General features: G+C 31.2%; 1 protein-coding gene and 1 long non-coding RNA gene across 17 annotated transcripts in view; one reads left to right on the top strand and one right to left on the bottom strand.

Annotated features, from left to right (window-relative positions):
- Window positions 1–728: 728 nt before the first annotated feature.
- The window catches only part of LOC143256708 (USP6 N-terminal-like protein), a 39,941-nt gene continuing 23,235 nt past the window's right edge, over window positions 729–17,434 (top strand). The window contains exons 1-2 of one of the 16 annotated variants that reach the window (XM_076514293.1): window positions 729–885; window positions 17,033–17,162. The gene's annotated coding sequence lies outside the window, so the exon portion shown is untranslated. Of the gene's footprint in view, window positions 886–7,924; window positions 8,176–15,269; window positions 15,419–15,468; window positions 15,488–16,272; window positions 16,724–17,019; window positions 17,163–17,434 lie in introns of those variants that run through there. The other 15 variants (XM_076514304.1, XM_076514301.1, XM_076514300.1 and 12 more) reach the window with 15 other exon arrangements.
- LOC143256709 (uncharacterized) lies at window positions 5,673–15,283 on the bottom strand. The gene is made up of 2 exons (XR_013031444.1): window positions 15,146–15,283; window positions 5,673–5,962 (listed from the first exon to the last, which is right to left on the bottom strand). It is a non-coding gene; the product is annotated as an uncharacterized LOC143256709 (long non-coding RNA).

The following is a 17,434-nucleotide window of genomic DNA, read 5'->3' as shown; positions in this document are numbered from 1 at the left end:
TCTAGTACCTTAATCAGTTGGCCATTCATAGAGCAGAGAATATTCTTCATTTTCACATCCTCCGGTAGCACAGCAGCATGTTTGCGGACTTACAACGCTAGAAACTGGGGTTTGATACCTGTGGTGAGCATAGCACAGATAACCCATTGCGTAGCTTTGTACTTAACTTCAAAATACATTTTATTTTCATACAAACGTCAAATTAAGAAAATTGTTATTTATTTCAATGCTTATAATACTAATGGCTACACAGGTGTGATGTTCGTTACATCTGAGAGTTTAGAATTATTTAATACACAATCATAGCAATATACAAATCTGAAATTACTTCGATTTTCACAGCAGCAGGAGATTCCAAAACTTTATAAAGTAAATAATGCTTCCTACATCACCTGGAAGCTTCAAAATTCTACGAGACAAATACTAACTCGTGAATGATCACGAACTATTGATAAAACAAAGTCTATATACGAGTATTTTGAGCGAAAATCATATCAAGTTCCGATATAAATTGATATAATTTTTAGCATTATTTAATGTATGTTTATACCAGTAATTTTTATAAAGATTGTTCAGTTTGTCATTTTCATAGATCTGCTGAAAGTGTAATATATTTTATTCTGAAATGTTCATTTGTTGTTGGGAGACACTATCCAACATTAATTGTGATATAAATTAAACAGAATCATTTCTTAACCTCTATGTATATTGATAGATGTCGCAAAAATATGTGTGTTATCACGTGACAAAGAGATGTTATTTATGGCATATATGTGGTGTGGTTCATGATAAAACAAAATTGAGGATGGAAGAATATAACACACTTTTATGTTTCGCTTTAATTACTAAGAAAAGGATTATAACATAACACAAGGCATGTAAACGGTAAGAGTTTGAACCATGCTCAACTTAGCTTGTAACGTAGGAGAGCTGGAGTCAATTGAGCCTTTTTTTGTGTGTGTGCTTTACACGTTTTGTTTTAAACTTGAATTATTAAAGTTAAATTAATTAACTTCTTAAGTGTTTTTATTTTAGTGGGGTTGTGACACCGATGTATTATAAGAGGTCTGCTTTTAAATATTTAAGAAATTAAATATCGTGAACGCCAAATATTAGGAAGTGGTATTATTCTTTATAAAAAAGTAAAACGCTATTTTCAGAAATCAAATTATTTTAATATTTATCAACATAAACCTCCTATACACTCGGCAAAAATCGTTAAAATAAACGAATATTTATATATATATTAAATGACTGAAATATAAATTATTTGTTTGCAGATAGATAACTTAAGAACAAGGTTACACATAGCGCTGCTGTCTGTGCCCTGCCCACCAGAGGTGTCAGATATGATTTCTAGCATTGTTAGTCTGAAGACAAATTGTTCTGCCCCTTGGGGGTGAAGGGCTAGATGTGAATAAATTAGTTTAAGAATCTAACTTATTTAGGCCAGTCTGATTTTGAAGGGACTCAAAAGAAATTTAAAATGTAGGTCAATAGGCTATATGCTATTTATGCTTCTAAAATTTTCTAAGAGTATTATTTGAGGGGGAAGAACAAAGTAAAGAGATAGTTAGGAAGTACAATGGTATCAAATGTTATTAAATATAAAATATCGGCCTTTTTTGTCCATAAGAAGTATTTTTTTAGTTATGAACAAAAGCTGAAATTACCTTGGACTTCGTTTTCAAAGTTTCATGCAGTGGTTTAACTACATGAGATCCTCTACCCCCATATAAAGTAATTGGCCCACCTACATTTATTCCCCTTGTTGGCAGCTACTGAGTTTACCAGGCCCACTTGCAGTTGAAGAAGCTGTGAAGTATACTTATGCCACTGGTTTCATACTGTTTCAAATAGCCATTAAGTCCACACATAATTTTCTTCTAATAAATGATACTTCTGTCAGTTTATGTTGCATAGTATAATTACCCTAGCTGTTTCAAAAAATTAACATCTTTAAATCAGTAAATGTCACAATTTATTGAGAAGTTTAAAGTCTTAAAAGAATAAATTGTGATATCTCTGTTCAGGTGGACTGCTGGGTGTGCAGAGCCCTCCAATGGAGGTTACCCCCATGCCATCCTGATGGACTTGTCACTGAGTTAATATTTGTTTGGTTTTTTGCTGCAGATTGTTTTTCTTCCCCTTTTTCTCATCAGTTTAATTATTTTTATTACACAATAATTTGTAATTGGCAAGTACTTTTGACCCATCTGCATCACTTTCCCCTGACCCTTTTACCAAATACAGAAGTTTTAGGTTTGGATTTTTCATAATAGTCTAAACTAAAATGCTAAGTTCTCCATAAAAATATCTAATGTGCATTATAAGCAGGTCACAATGGCTTTAAATACAACAGGGATTAAACAATATACAATTGTTAATAAGTATTACCAAATGTTTTAAGAAGGGAGCTATTTTTCTTTTGTTCTTTCTGAAACACTTTGCTTTATTATGTTATTTTTCAGTAGTTATTGCTGTTCCCTTAACTTACAATGGATAGGCTATTTTTTGTTTTTTAACAGTATCAGTTATAAGATAAAATAGGTTATCATTTAATTGTAAAGGTTTTGTGTTCAGCCTTAGGCTTTTTATCTTATGAAGAATATTTGGCTGTTTAGAAAGAGTTTATAGGAAGGTTATTACATATTAGATAATTTTTGGGATGGAAGAGCTGTCATATGAGAACTGGTTAAGGTCCTTAAAATTACTTTCTATCAAGACCTGAAGGATAAGAGATTTAATTGAATGGTTCAAAAGTATAAAGGGAATAGATAAGATTGATGTACCTTTTTTTTGTACATAACGATCAGACTAGTAGAAGTAGAAAACATGTATAATTAAAATTAGGCTGAGTATAAGTTGCTTGCAAAAAAGTGCAAATTAGATAAATTTCTGAATAAGTTTGTGAGACTGGAATAAATTGTCTTTAGAATAAATAGGTGCAATAGGATTTAAAAAGTTGAGAACATAAAAAATGAGGACTTTATACAAGCAGGTGTGTGGTTGGTGAAATCAACAGAATAATCACGAGGAGCCCTTTGTTTCCTGCAAATGTTATGATATGTTAAATTAGATATCATTAGCATGTAATAAAATGTGCATGTTTTGTTAACTTAAACATTTAGATACAAATATAATTATGTTTAGAAATGACAATCACTTAGTAGTGAAAGTAGACGATAAACAAAAGTTTACTTTGACACGTGTCGTGCAATTATCAAGCTCTGTTCATGTCTTTAACTCGGACATTCCAGAATTTGTACTGAACATCTATTCTATCTGTAAAATAAATACAAAAATTGTTAATAAGAAGCAAGTAATACTTTTGAAGATGTAATTGGAGTTTTGTCAATTAAAAAAAAAAAAAATGTAATAAGACAAAGAATAACTCGTGTTCTGTTTACATAAAATGTAATTTCATTCTATTGACAAAATATGAATAAAAATTGTCATGTCTTGCTTTTATTGGAATTCTAAATTATGTATACGAAAAACATTTTGGTTGGAATTTATCTGCTGCTGTTGCCTTGGTTTTTGAAACAGGCTTGTCAGAACAAAGGCAAGAGTTTAACATCAGGTTTGCACTCATAACATTAATATCTGCAGTGTGGAGAAAAACTTTGAATATTACCTTGGCATTTAGAAATCAAAAAGTAAAGCAGCAAAATTATTAGATATTCCACCCTAATTTCCAGTTTTACAAAGTATAGTTCAAAAGTTTTATTTTGAAAAAAACTTGCATAAATTTCTTAGGTGAGGTATTAAAGCATTCTTTAAAAAACAATGCCTGTAGTTTCTCAGAAATATTAATTTGGATTTTTTTTATGTTATATTTAAAAGTAAACAGAACTTCAAGAAAATTATATGGTGGAACTTTGTTATTTAAAAATTCCAAATCAAAAATCTGTTGCTTTACAGATTTAAGTACAAGTTGTTTAAGTAAATATGTTTTAGTTATTGCATTTATTGCTATGTATAATTATATAAAAAAAGAAATTTCAAGATTTCACTGCATGTACTCGTAACAGTAATGTAGCTAATCCATTCTTAGTGATAGTTGTAGAAGATTTTTGTGGAATATATACAATATTATGAACTAAAAAGCATCTACAAACTGTGTTTCATGACATCAAGGTTTATGAATCCAATTTTTATATTCCTAGTAAACATTTTTTGTGATCATCAGAAATATGCAATTTAGTTACTGGTAGAATTGGTTTGATTTTGCTTAAACTATTTCTTAGTAATTGTACAATGACCTTACTAAAATTTAAAAACACTATTAATAAACATATATACATGCATCATTTTTCTTTTCTTTTTACATTTATTGTTCATATTAAAAAGAAAACTTATAAAGATTTAATTCTTAAACAGCTTAAGCATTTACAATTACACTTTGTTCTTAAATTTCAAATATTTAGGTGTGTGAGATGTACTGTACTTATTTTTTAAGCTATTTTAGAAAATTAACCTTGAAAGAATTACCTCTGTTAGAAAATAAATTTGTAATGTTTTTATGTATATTTTTACTTTTTTAGTTTACAATGATATAGATATTTAAATCTTTCAAAGAACTGTTAAACTGTAATGCAGTAAGAAAATAGTTAATTTTAATTATAATTAATTATGTTATTGGAAAGGTATCAAGGAATTATAAGTTTAACAGTAACATCCAACTTTTCTAATACCTTTGGTGTATCTTCCTTTATTTCCAATATATCATATTAGCATGTCATTTTTTGCTATGTGTTATTTAATATGTAACTTGTATTGGTGACAGAAGTATACTCAAAATGTTCATGCTACCCACAATTATTAATGAATGATAATAGAAATATTTAATACATTATAAATTTATCTAATACTCTAGCGTAATAAGTTTTACCCTTTATTTCTTTACTTTGTTTTATACATTTTCATAAGATTTGTAATACAAAAATGTTTGAGTAACAAAGAAAACATTAAGTATCAAACAAAATTGCATTTAAAATGTACAATACAGTTTATTTAGGGTTTTACATTCATCTGAAGCCTTTTAAAGTCATGTTAGAATAGTAACATTGTTTTAAAGTACTTGAAAGTTGTAAAAAAACAAAACTGCCCATGTTGTTCATACCATACATGTACATCACATTGTTTCTTGTTGACCACAAAATGTTTAAAAACTAATTCTACCAGTTCATCCTTTGATGTTTTAATTATACAGAAACAAATAAAACTTGTTTATTCTACATTATTAAATACAGAAATTCATAGTTGCTATGAATACCACACACTGATATTTGAACTGGTGCTTTGAATTATTTTTATTATTATATTATACACTAAATGTGCATCATTTGTTACATTTTAAATGCTTTAGTAGTCACCTTAATACTAGCTTAAATAACATACTTGAATATGTAACTTTGTTAAACTTTTGAGAAACAAAGTTTTGTTGTTTCTTGAGACATGCATCATTTCACTTTATCATTTTTCATATATGTAGTTTAGATTTCAAAACGATTACTTTTGATGCAACATAGTAAATAAATCTCAGAATGGTCCATCTTGCAAAGTATTTTCTGAAAATTTGTGAGGTTACAAACATTGACTGTTTACCGGTTGTAGTTTTGATAGTCACATCTAAGTGCAGTGATGAATGGAGAACAAACAGCACTTCATACAAGTGCTGTATCCACTTTATTTGATCAAATCAGAATTCAGAGTCACTAGCAATTGGCTGTAACAATTGCAGTTTTTAATACATAATGTGATATGCAAATAACACATATTTACACATTAAGATTGCAGCACAAACTTGATGTTACTATTAAATGTCAGGGTTAACTAGTTTAAGGCAGTCATGTCTGTGATGGTCATTTGGTGATCCACAGTTGACCTTGGAGTGTCTTGTTGATATTCAGCCTTCATACCTTTCCAACTGCTATGTAAGTATTTCAGTTTCTTTACACTATTAAAAAGAAGAGCATCAACATGTCAGTGTTATAAGGAAAGAGAAAAATTATGTGCAGTGAATGCTATTAACACTACTGTATATCATTGCCCGCAAACAACCCCCTCATTGGTCAATTTAACAGCTACTTTAAACGTTGAAATCACAAATAACTTGACTGGCCATTATCATCAGTCACTCTAAGTTCGTATTTTATGACAGATTGTATTTTGTGTATGTATATAAATTCAGGTGGGGCACTTGTATCATTATTTAAACACACGTATATACGTTGCAGTTGCTAAAATTTCATTAGTAGATATTACATATCATCGATTTTATTCTGAACACTCAAACTGTGCATGCTTTGTATCCAACCATTTTAAAACAAACGTTGAAAAACATTAGGCCTGTTAAAACCTGTTGCTCTGTTGTTGTCGTTAGTTATTTCTAATGGACTAGATTCATGTAGAATTCAGAATATAAAGAAGAAAAATTCTGAAATGTAATTCAAAACAGTTGCTTTAGTCTCATCTTAACTTGCATGCTTATTTGTTTTTTGAAACCTAAGAAAAGATTGAAGTAAAATTTTCGAGCTTTGTTACAGATGTAAAAAAACCAGAAAAAACAAACAGTATAATACATGCTCTCTTTGCTGGATGTCTTCAGTGGAAACAATCGTGGAGTTAAAAACACGGTTCAAAGCACTATATTATATTTTTATTATAATTGAGTTTGCGATATATATGTTTAAAACTTAGATTTTGGAACCTACAGTACCAATCATCTCCAATCGTAACTGAGTTTTTTGTGTTTTTTTCATAAATAGGCAATATTTTGATTGCAGAGCAGTAATTAAAGATGACCTAGGAAGGTCGAAACGTTGTTCTCTCCTAACCAATAAAAGTGTTAATACCCATACCAGTTGTTCTGAGATGCATTTTTATTTCAAGTGGGTTTCTCGTAATCAAGAAACAAACGTTTATAAACATTATATGCTTAGTTTTGTGTTTTGTTTTAGTACTGACCAATCAGAATAAATGTCGAGCCCTATATAAAAAATATGGTCTGTTCAAATTTGTCTCTATTTTCATAACAAAAAAAATATCGACAGACATAAAATCGTTTATTAGAAAAATAATGATAAATAAGTACTCTACAACATAGGATCCGTGTATATATAAAACAGAATTGTCGGTTTGTCTGGTGGCACAAATATTTTGTAAGTTTGTGAACAGTTTGAAAGTTGGTAGTAGAAAATTGGTGGATTCTGACTGACAGATTTTAAGGAATAAGTAATCAGTCATTTCAGTTTATAGCATGACCCGGCATGGCCAGGTGGGTTAAGGCGTGCGACTCATAATCTGAGGGTCACGAGTTCGCATCCCCGTCGCACCAAACATGTTCGCCCTTTCAGCCGTCGGGGCGTTATAATGTTGGCTCAAGAGTTGGCGGTGGGTGGTGATGACTAGCTGCCTTCCCACTGTCTTTGCGCGAAATTCAATACAAATCAAACTAAACTTTCTTATTGATCTGTTTTATACGTAAAATGAGCCTTGTCACCGTGAAGTAACAAGTCTGGAATATGAAGATAAATGCGATGAATTAATATTAACGTCGTTTGTATTCGTACGTGTAACTTGTACGATTACAATTTGATCAATATTTTTTATGATGTGTCAACTTTTTATTTCAATGACAAACTCGAAATGCATTCCTTTTTGTCTTCAGTCATGCCCTAACGTGTTAATATAGAATAATTTCGTTTATATTTACTGTGTAGGTAGAGAATATTGAAATGGTATAACGAGAAGTATTTGTCTTGTTTTGTACAATAGATGGCAGCGCAGTTGAGTATTGAAATTTGTAAGAGTTGCTAATTCAACAAATTTCGACCCGTATGGTAAATTTGTTATTTTATCTAGGAATAGTTTTCCGCGAAACGTCTGACGTGAATCTGATAAAAAGAAGGAAATTTGTTTAGCATATATATATAAAAGGCTCAATACTTGAACCTTTACAACTGTTATTATTTTAGGTACTAATTTTTTGTAGTACAGATTGTAACACACAAAGAAGTAATAACTATTTCGTTATAAAGTGTATATAAATACCATGTTGAACACATTTCGTTTACAATGCTTTCGAAGTAGCCGGAGAAAAAGTATGTAATTTTCTTGCATTTTTGCTCGAGAACCTTGTTGTTGCTTTGTTTTTCACTGTTTGAGAAGGTAATTAAAAATACAGAAATGGAATCATACGTTAAAAAAAACGTATTTTGTTTATTTGATTGTATATTGTGTACAATATATATTTGATCTCTTTTATTGGAAAAAAAAATGTTAAGTGAAAGGATTGGTTTCTCGTAATGATATTTGTGTAAGTTATGAGACATTAAGCTTCGTAATCTTCGTTGTGTTGCAATATTAAATTTATGTGTGTGTAAACATCTAGAATATTAATACGTAAGTTTTCCATATTTACAAATCACAAGTCATTTTCTATTGTCTCTTATCTTCTTTTGTTTAAAAACATTTTCAAATGTATGTGTAATTTAAGTTTAATATGTTTTATTTACTAAATATGAAGTTACTACAAGGGTGGCGCCATTAAAACTAATGCAAAACTAGGGAACTGTTTAGGCCAGCATTTCCCAGACTTTTCTCAGCTACGCCCCGTTTTAACAAATATGCTGTCTTACACGCCTCCCACCTCTTTTTTTCTTATTTTTGATGAGTTAAAGTGTGGCTGGTGTTGTTTCAACTTTGTATATATATGTAAATAAACAGGCACGTGTACCACACAATTTACTGCTCTGTCATTGCATGTGATTTAACCTCAACGGGTAACTATAACAAGTTAATACGTCTGTGTTATGAAGTTACTGAATGTACGTTTTTAAATTTAAAACTGTTTTACGTCAGTGCTTTTTTAAAAACCATTTTACATCAGTGCAAATTTTAAGACCAGTGCAAATACGTTTTGTAACTTACACTTAAAAAAAAATCACAAGCCATTACATGTGTACTTAGAGTTTTCAAACCTGTGTGAATTATATGCATTATACAATATTACTGAAATATGATACAAAGAATCAACAGGAGAGCAGCAGCTGACTTTGTTTCAAACACTTTTTTTAACTTCACCCCAGTATCTGGTATTATTAGTTTTATACAGTTATAATTTTCCCCATCGCAATTTGTTTTTCCTTTGTGTTTAAGTTTAAAATTTTATTGTATACTATCTGCTTCCCGTATATTGAGATAATCCTATCTTTCAAGTGCTGCTTGTGTGTGTGGGTTTAACACGTTACTGTGCTGCCTTTTGTATGGTGTTTGTTGTCCATAATGGAGTGAAAGAGACAGACGAGAAAACAGATTTCCGGTCATTAATATATATATAGTCGTGTGTAAGCGTGACTTTTTATGGAAAAGTGTCGTATAACGTAGATGAACGACATCGTGTTCACTTCCTTACGTTTTTCTTTCGGATATGAACACTTGGTGGAAATTATCGCTCAAATATTTACTACTGGAAAGAGGTAGAAGAAAAATGCTACCAAAGAATTTTTTTTTTTTTTACGTTCTAAGCGCATCATAATATTTTTATAGATGTTTGAAGCGCGAGGAAAGGAAGTAAAATTAAGTTTTGTTTCCTGAATAGTTATAGTGAAACATGTTCTTTCATGAACAATACAATGACGGCAACGTGTGCAATATATTTTAATATTAAGATAAATTCAGCGTTTAAAATGCATAGTAATTTTACCTTTTGTGTCAAATATGCAATTGCTGCCATAAGTGATTTTTATTCTTGTTTCTATTTTGCTACATGTCTGTCGTTTGGCAAATCTTTTTGAAGAGTACGTAATGTTTTGTTGTATTTGAGGTTTTCGTGTTAGAAAATACCAATTACAGCGTGTTTTCATGTAGGATCTCGGCGTGTTGCGTCATACGTATACATAATTAAACCATTGCCACGTAAGAGGCGTGAGCTAAACGTGCCTTATGGATATGTGGAGATGAAATTTCATCTATTGACTTACGATTTTGCTTGTTTCAACTTAATATTGTCGATCTAAAATATGGAAAAAAATGTTGAAATTGTTTGTAAGCTTTATGTAGCACGACCGAACGCCAATTTCGAAAATAACCATTCTAGAATGAAAACGCGGAGATGCTTAACATCATGCAATTGCGATTATTTTGTAATTTGGTAAGACATTGTTAGAAAAATAGGTATAAGAGTACAATTAATTTAGGTAGGTAAAACAAAGGAGCCGAAAGTAGCTGTTGAACGGCTTTCTACTACTGATGGTTCTCTTTATCAATGTTTTAGTCGTGCCATCGTTAGGTTCCGAAAGACATGAAAATATATATAAAGTATTTCAAAGAACTATGTTGCTGAATGTGATTTAAAGTACAATAAAAACTACATGAATTTGTACATTTTCTGTGCATGAGTTTAAACGAGAGGGGAATAAAACCTCAAAAACGTTTAATAAAAAAACGTGGTTTAGAGTACTAGACTCAGTCCGCTGATTCATGACAGTCAATCCCACTTTCGCTGGACCTTACACACCCAGTAGTTTATTGAATTTCCTGAAAACCTATACACTGTCTTTGTTGACGCTAAGCCTAACGTCCATTGTGGTTTTAGAGCAATAGACTCGGTCAGCTGGTCATGACAGTCAATCTCACTTTCCGTTAGTAAAGAATAGATCAACAGTTGGCGGTGGGTGGTGTTGGCTAGTTGCCTTCTATCTGGATTACCAGTTTAAAAATAGGGAAAGTTAGCACAGATGACTAAGAGTAGCTATGCGCGAAATTCAACAAACAAACATTATCGCTAAACCTATCTATTTCACTGCATGTTAACGGTAGACATTTTTGTATACATACCACTGAAGGATCTGTAAAGAATGGAATTCCTAAGATTCAAGAAAGATTACTTGTTTTACATCTCCATTCTCTGTTTATATAGAGTAAATTATTTTTCACCAAGTTTAGCGTGTCCTATTCTAGACACACACTCATGATTCTGATGTTCTTCAAGATATCCAAAACTCGTTACTTATTTTTATTCAGATGCTTTACGTCCCTCGGGAGTTTGCAACATTTTGAACTGGTACAGTAATCTCTTTGTTCTAAAGGACTTGTAATTTGTTACTTATATAAAAGTTATACACAAGCAAGCTAAATATTACTAAGTAATACAAGCCGTAATTGGATGACGCAAGCTCACTCTAAATAGTAAGAACATTCACGCATTATATATATACATATATATATATATGTGTGTGCGTGTGTGCATACACAACTCTAAGTATTAATAACCATCCAAATTTATTTCTGTATAAAACATAAAGGTTCATTGCTTTAGCAACAGTAGCAATGACCCATAATAAACCTTAATTACTGGAATCCGCTGCCTATTAAGATATGTGATTCAGTTTGATCTGTAAAATTATTAATGTAAGAGTCCTAATATAACAAAATAACAGGTGTGGTGTAATTTAGATGAACCATAAGACTTTCACAATTCCACAGTTAATATATCTAAATGTGATATTTCTAACTTACATAATGAAAAGGCACGGTGTTTAAGGGTCCAAAAATGAATTTTTGAAAGTGATACCAAAATGAACCATATGTGTTACGTATTTTTCTCCTGAATCTTATTTGGTTATTTAGGGTGATGACGTCATTAATAAGCCCAAATCCACAAATTTATGAGTAAACTCACGACGTTAATGGCTATATCCCAAACATATATTTCTTCGAGTGGAAACGCCCCTGACAACAATTCATATCCGTTATATTGACGTTGACTGCCTTTGTGATAAGATATATGTTTGGTATAACATAGGTAAAAATACAAGTTTTTCCCGAAAAATTGAATGTTGAGTGGCAAAGAATGGGTTTTGATTTGATTATTGTAAGAGGTTTGAACTGGCTTACTGTTACTACGAGTGGATAGTATTAGTTCTTTTGTAAGCCTATTTTATAACTCGAAATTCATTTTTAAATGTCTATGTACTGTTGTAACGGCTTTTTTTGTTATTGTTGCTATTCGGTGGGTTATTGTGAATTATGCCATAGAAAACAATGCAAAGTTCAGTCTACTTAAGGATAACACAAAAGTTTTATTTCTTGAATTTTAAGTTGTAGAAGGTAGTTGTATTATTATTCGTTGATAGGCCTAAGTTCACATTAAGTTCAAGCACTTAACTTACTAACTTCTCTCGTATGTATGGCACGTTCTATTATTTTAAGCAATTCATCGTAGATAAATTTTCGACGCAGTTGGACATAGCTGGAGATTAAATTACAGCAATTTATCCCAATATTTAGAAGTTTCCATGTCACGAGTTCTGGGTATAACACAGTTCCAGTGAATCAATTTAATTACGTCTTACCTGTTCAGAATTTTCAGATGGCATAGTCACAAGGATCAAATAAAAACTGTTTATTAGATGTGATAATATGTAAACATTTCTGATTGAATTTCCATTGTATTTTGGTTGTTGTTATTCTAAGAAACAGATAATATGATGGGAATAACTTTTTGTGAACTTACATTAATATTTATCAAACTTTATTATCTCACCTTTTTCCATTTTCTTTCAAGTTTTATTATAATATTTAGATTATTTATCAGCTTATGAAACGTATAAATGGACGTACAGCATAAGAACATTGAAGTCTTGCTACTTTTGTTAGACTATAAGGCTTCCTTTCAGTAACAGCGTCCCCTAATGAGCGATTATGAAGTGATAATGTGTTTCGTCCTTCAGTTACGTTTAGACTATATGTCCTAAATATTTAAAAGGTCACCAAAGTGTATTTCTAAAATATATAAACAGAAAAGACTGGGTTGTAATTCAATATCATTTTTCGGGAAGGGGGTAATTACTTTTAAAATTATAAATAGACCAGGTCCTCCTTAAAATTGCTCCTTAAAAAGGAGAAAAAAGTTTGTCTGTCTGTTCTCTGTGTCCTATGGTGGCACAACGGTATGTAGCATTGCTCTGAAAGGAACAAACAAAATTCTCTTTCCAAGCTTAAGCATTCTTTATTTTTTAAGTCGTGTACGTTAGGAAGTGACGCAATCTTTTTAAACAATTTTTGCTGAATGTGGCCTAACATATGAATTGAAAGTAGCATAAACTTTGATAAATAGTTTTCGAACAGAGTCCGTTCACGCATAATTTGTCCCATAGAAATTGTTGTAACTCTATCAGGCTTCATAATCAACAAATATCAAGAAATAGGCCTAGAGTAGGTATTCACACACGATAAAACTAAATTTCAAAATTTAAACTTCTGAATCAATTAAAGATGAATTTCGCCATCACTAACTCATATTTCATACGTCACAAAGACGACTTGTCAACGCCTCCAGTTTTAGGGTAACTCTAATAGAATAATGGGATTGAGTGTCGTGTTATAACGCCCTACGATTAAAGGTGTGAGCATTTTTGGTGATGAGATTCGAATCAGCAAATCGCGAATTGCATGTCGAGCGCCCAAACAACCACGAGACTGTGCGAGACCAAATTTGATCAACTGAAGTAGTGTGTTGCAGAAGTTAACTTTTATAGAATAATATATTCTAATAGTTTTGACAGCAGCTATCATTGGCACAAAAGATTTCTTTCAGTGCAATAACAGATTTAAGAATTTCTGTTCGAATGAAGAGAGAAAGTTATCGTTAAAAACGTCAGTACAAATTTTGAGATTTTAATAGCCTCGCTTATCCATTTTGAATTTGTGTTTTGTCAATTAATAACGGCCAATACAGAACTAAACAAGAGGGAATCTTCAATAGCCGCAACTGTAATTAAATTTTAAATTGTTCAAGAGATGGAGATATGAAATAAATATTTGAAAAACAAAGCACAAAAACGGAGCTATTTTTTGAGCTGTTATGTCGTTTCTAAAAACAATTGGGATAATAACGCTATTAGCGTTTAGGTATTTTTATTTTAAAAAACAAATCTGTTTCGGGTTTTCTCTCTTTCACACACACTTTGACGTCGTTGTTCATTCTCTCAATACAGAGTTAACTGTTTGGAAAAAGTGTAAGTTAACCAATGGAATATTAATGAATGTTAAATTTCTTTGTGGCAGGATTTCTGTCTTTTGACCTCTATACAGAATTTGATTGTGTAATTAACTCCTCTGACTGTTGTAACGATGTTATTTACCTATTTTGGAAGAGACTTAAAGAACGCAGCAACAAAAAAGTGCCATTGAAGATAATAAACGTCATAATATACATACTTATAATCACAACGTTTGTATGGGATACTGAGGTAAAAAAAACGAAAAGCTTTAAGCATTACATTAAACATGAGGCTTAAATCACGCTTTGTTCATCTAGAGATCTGTTTTACATCACGCTTGTCGGTGTTTGTATGTGTTGTGAAAAACTTAATAACATCGATGTTAATGACATTTTCACGTATATTCAATAGAACTATTCAGTCATTATGATTTTTATTTTCTCAAATGTCCGAAACAAACAAACGTTCACATATTTTAATTCTGAGCGTCGTAACAGTTTTAAAAAAATCTCACTTTTGAATTGCACATTCAATAGTAATAGTAGTATTATGTTTATTTGTATAGAAGCATACGCCCCAACTTGTAAAAGGATACGAATGATAATACATGGTGTTTTATTGATTCATTTGTACTGTCTTTCTTTAATCACGAGCACTAACTCCAGTAGAAAAACTGGTACGCTTTTATCCTCTAATGTTTGGTACAAGAACACGAAAGTGATTGTATAGGATGCAGTTACACAGAATAAACATACGCTTTTCTTGTTGTTCACGCTTAAGGACACAGTCTATATTTAGAATAGGGGCCCAAGTATCCAGTGTTAATGTGTGTACTTTGAAATAAGTGTAAACGTCATCAAGAAAAAAAAAACGCTAAAAACTTAAAAATCTAAATGTTTACACGTAAGACTAAAAAAAACCTTTTCGTTCAAGTAATAAATTCTGAATACACAAAATTTCAAATGATTTCTTCTCATCAGATATTTTTTATATTTTTTTAATAACTGAATTTCCTTCTGTTGCTAAACATTTTCATACACGAAGTTCTGAATATCTTTATCTTCTTCATATCAAATAATTAATAGTTAGTGTTCTTACTTATTGTATTAGTTTCCAATTCTTTGTGGACTTACTTGAATAATTTCATCATGTAATTTTTTCTCCCCACACACATAAGTTAATCATTCATTGGTTTCAAATAAGTTTTTATATGAAATTCACTGGTGATAATAAATCCAATACGTCCAACCTATTGGTCGAATGAGGACTACTTAGCAGTCACATCCGAAACGTGCATGTAGATAAGATCTGTAAGCCGGATATGAAATCGCATTCCATAGAACGTGCCTGGTATTAAGCCAGCATTAAGTAATTCTTCATCCCATGTACGTGTAAACTCCAACTATGTAAGTGTGTCGTTGTTTGTAATAAATCCACTTGTATTCGAGCGAATTTGAATTAATATCGTGAAAAACGTAAGGCTTAATTATAGTTTGCGATTTGTATTTAGTATGTACTTTTTATTGTGTTTAGCTCTAATATGCCTGTTCAGGATGTCTGATTATTTCTTAACATTTCTGATTCTTAATTTTTAAAAGTATAAAAGCCCCTTATCTCTTTGTAATTATGAGGTTCTTTTATTGTGATCCTCAGTGGGACGACAGTAAATGTATGGACTTACAATGCTAAAACCCGGTGTTCGATTCCCCACGGTAAACACAGTAGATAGCCCGATATGACTTTGCTCTAAAACAATCTTTATTTATGTCGTGGGTTGTTTTACAGTTATTGGTTATTAACCAACTTTAGAAAAGGTAAAGTTTGTGAATCTGTATACTTTACAGAAACTGATAGAAGAGAAATACATAGTTGTTACGTCTCAGTGGAACGCATTTTGAAGTCACATGAAGTAGATAAAACTAAGAGCATCTTGAAATAAAACTCCATAAGCTATCTCCAGCATGGATATAATAATAATATAAATAACCCGAATATTGAACAAATTAATTTGGTTGAGGTAAACCCATATTTCTTTCTACAGGCTTGGCATGATCTTATTGTCTTGAAGATACATCAGTACATCTCTACGCACCTAGAGACAAAACAACGAATATATTCCAATGTTTAGTACACAAAAGGTACTGAATTTTAAAAAGAAAATGTAGATCCGGTATAGAGGGCGACCATGTCCTGTAGAACATGTCTTATTTAAATGAATGCAGGAAGAATAAAAGTAAATACACGCACCCACAGTTTCGATCTATGTATACCATAAGTATAAACATACGTATATGACAGGAGTCCCCATTAGTGACTAATCGCCTAACCGATGAGTGTTTGATAAACTTACGTGTGCATGTGAACTCGTGGTTAAGTAAGCCGAAATTGCGTCCAGGCAAGACCGTTTTCTGCTTTTTGTCATCGCAAGTTTTATCTTCCCTGGTTATTTCGTTGTTGTATAAAGGATTGACGTATTATGCAGCTTAGAGTTAGTCATCCCAACAGTATGTAATAAATTCCGTAAAACATTTGATAAACGTGTGAGCTTAGAGTTTAGATAGAGTAGTATGTGAAAAAAGTCGCTACTGGTGTTCTTTCCCGCCCTTTTAGCAGAGGATACGTTTGTAGTGTTGGGTATGGATTAGGTTTATGTAACTTGTATATCAATATTCGTTAATGGTAATAGATGTATCTGTGAAACGCCTATGGTGGTAAGCTGTTGATTTTGCATTCAATATAAATGATTGCAAGGTCTCTCTACTTGTTAAAAAAGTTCTTGACTAAGTGACGTAATATTCTGTTGTATTTCTCAGATTTTATTACGTTTGATTATAGAAGATCTCTGTAATAGTACTTAATGGCACCATTTGCTCAGTTTTCAAAATTCATTAGTAAAACCTAACCTTACATCACAATACTTGTCAAAATGTAATTATCGTGTTAGTAAATTGAGGAATATGTTCGTATGTATGCATTTTTATTGAAAAATTATTGTGTTTATATCCAGTTTTATTTAACAGAACGATTCAGTATAATACAGGACCTAGTTAATTAAAAAGCAGGACTTAAAACAGGTTTATTTATGGATAAGAACTGAAGATTGGAAAGAATTGGAAGACTTGATTCTTACGAAAAAGTCAAGACTGAATGGTATATAAATTTATTGTCAATTTGGTTTACTATAGTAAAAGCATTATTGACCTAATATATGTTAAAATTTATAGATTAACTTTTTTTTTGATATAATTACATGTGCCCTAAAAGTCAGTGAGGATAGCTTTGCAGAGTTTTGAAAATATCCTTGGTGTACAGGTGTTTTTAGTGGAAGCTTTATAAACACTCATTTATAATTGTACATAAATATATTTAACACTGGTTACGTAGCTCAAAATATGAGAAGTCCTATCTAGTGTCTTAAATTT

This window comes from Tachypleus tridentatus, chromosome 7, assembly GCF_004210375.1.
Source record: "Tachypleus tridentatus isolate NWPU-2018 chromosome 7, ASM421037v1, whole genome shotgun sequence".
In the NCBI taxonomy this organism is placed as follows: Eukaryota; Metazoa; Arthropoda; class Merostomata; order Xiphosura; family Limulidae; genus Tachypleus; species Tachypleus tridentatus.
Note: the sequence above shows the minus strand (reverse complement) of the source record. Positions and strands in the feature narration are given on the sequence as shown.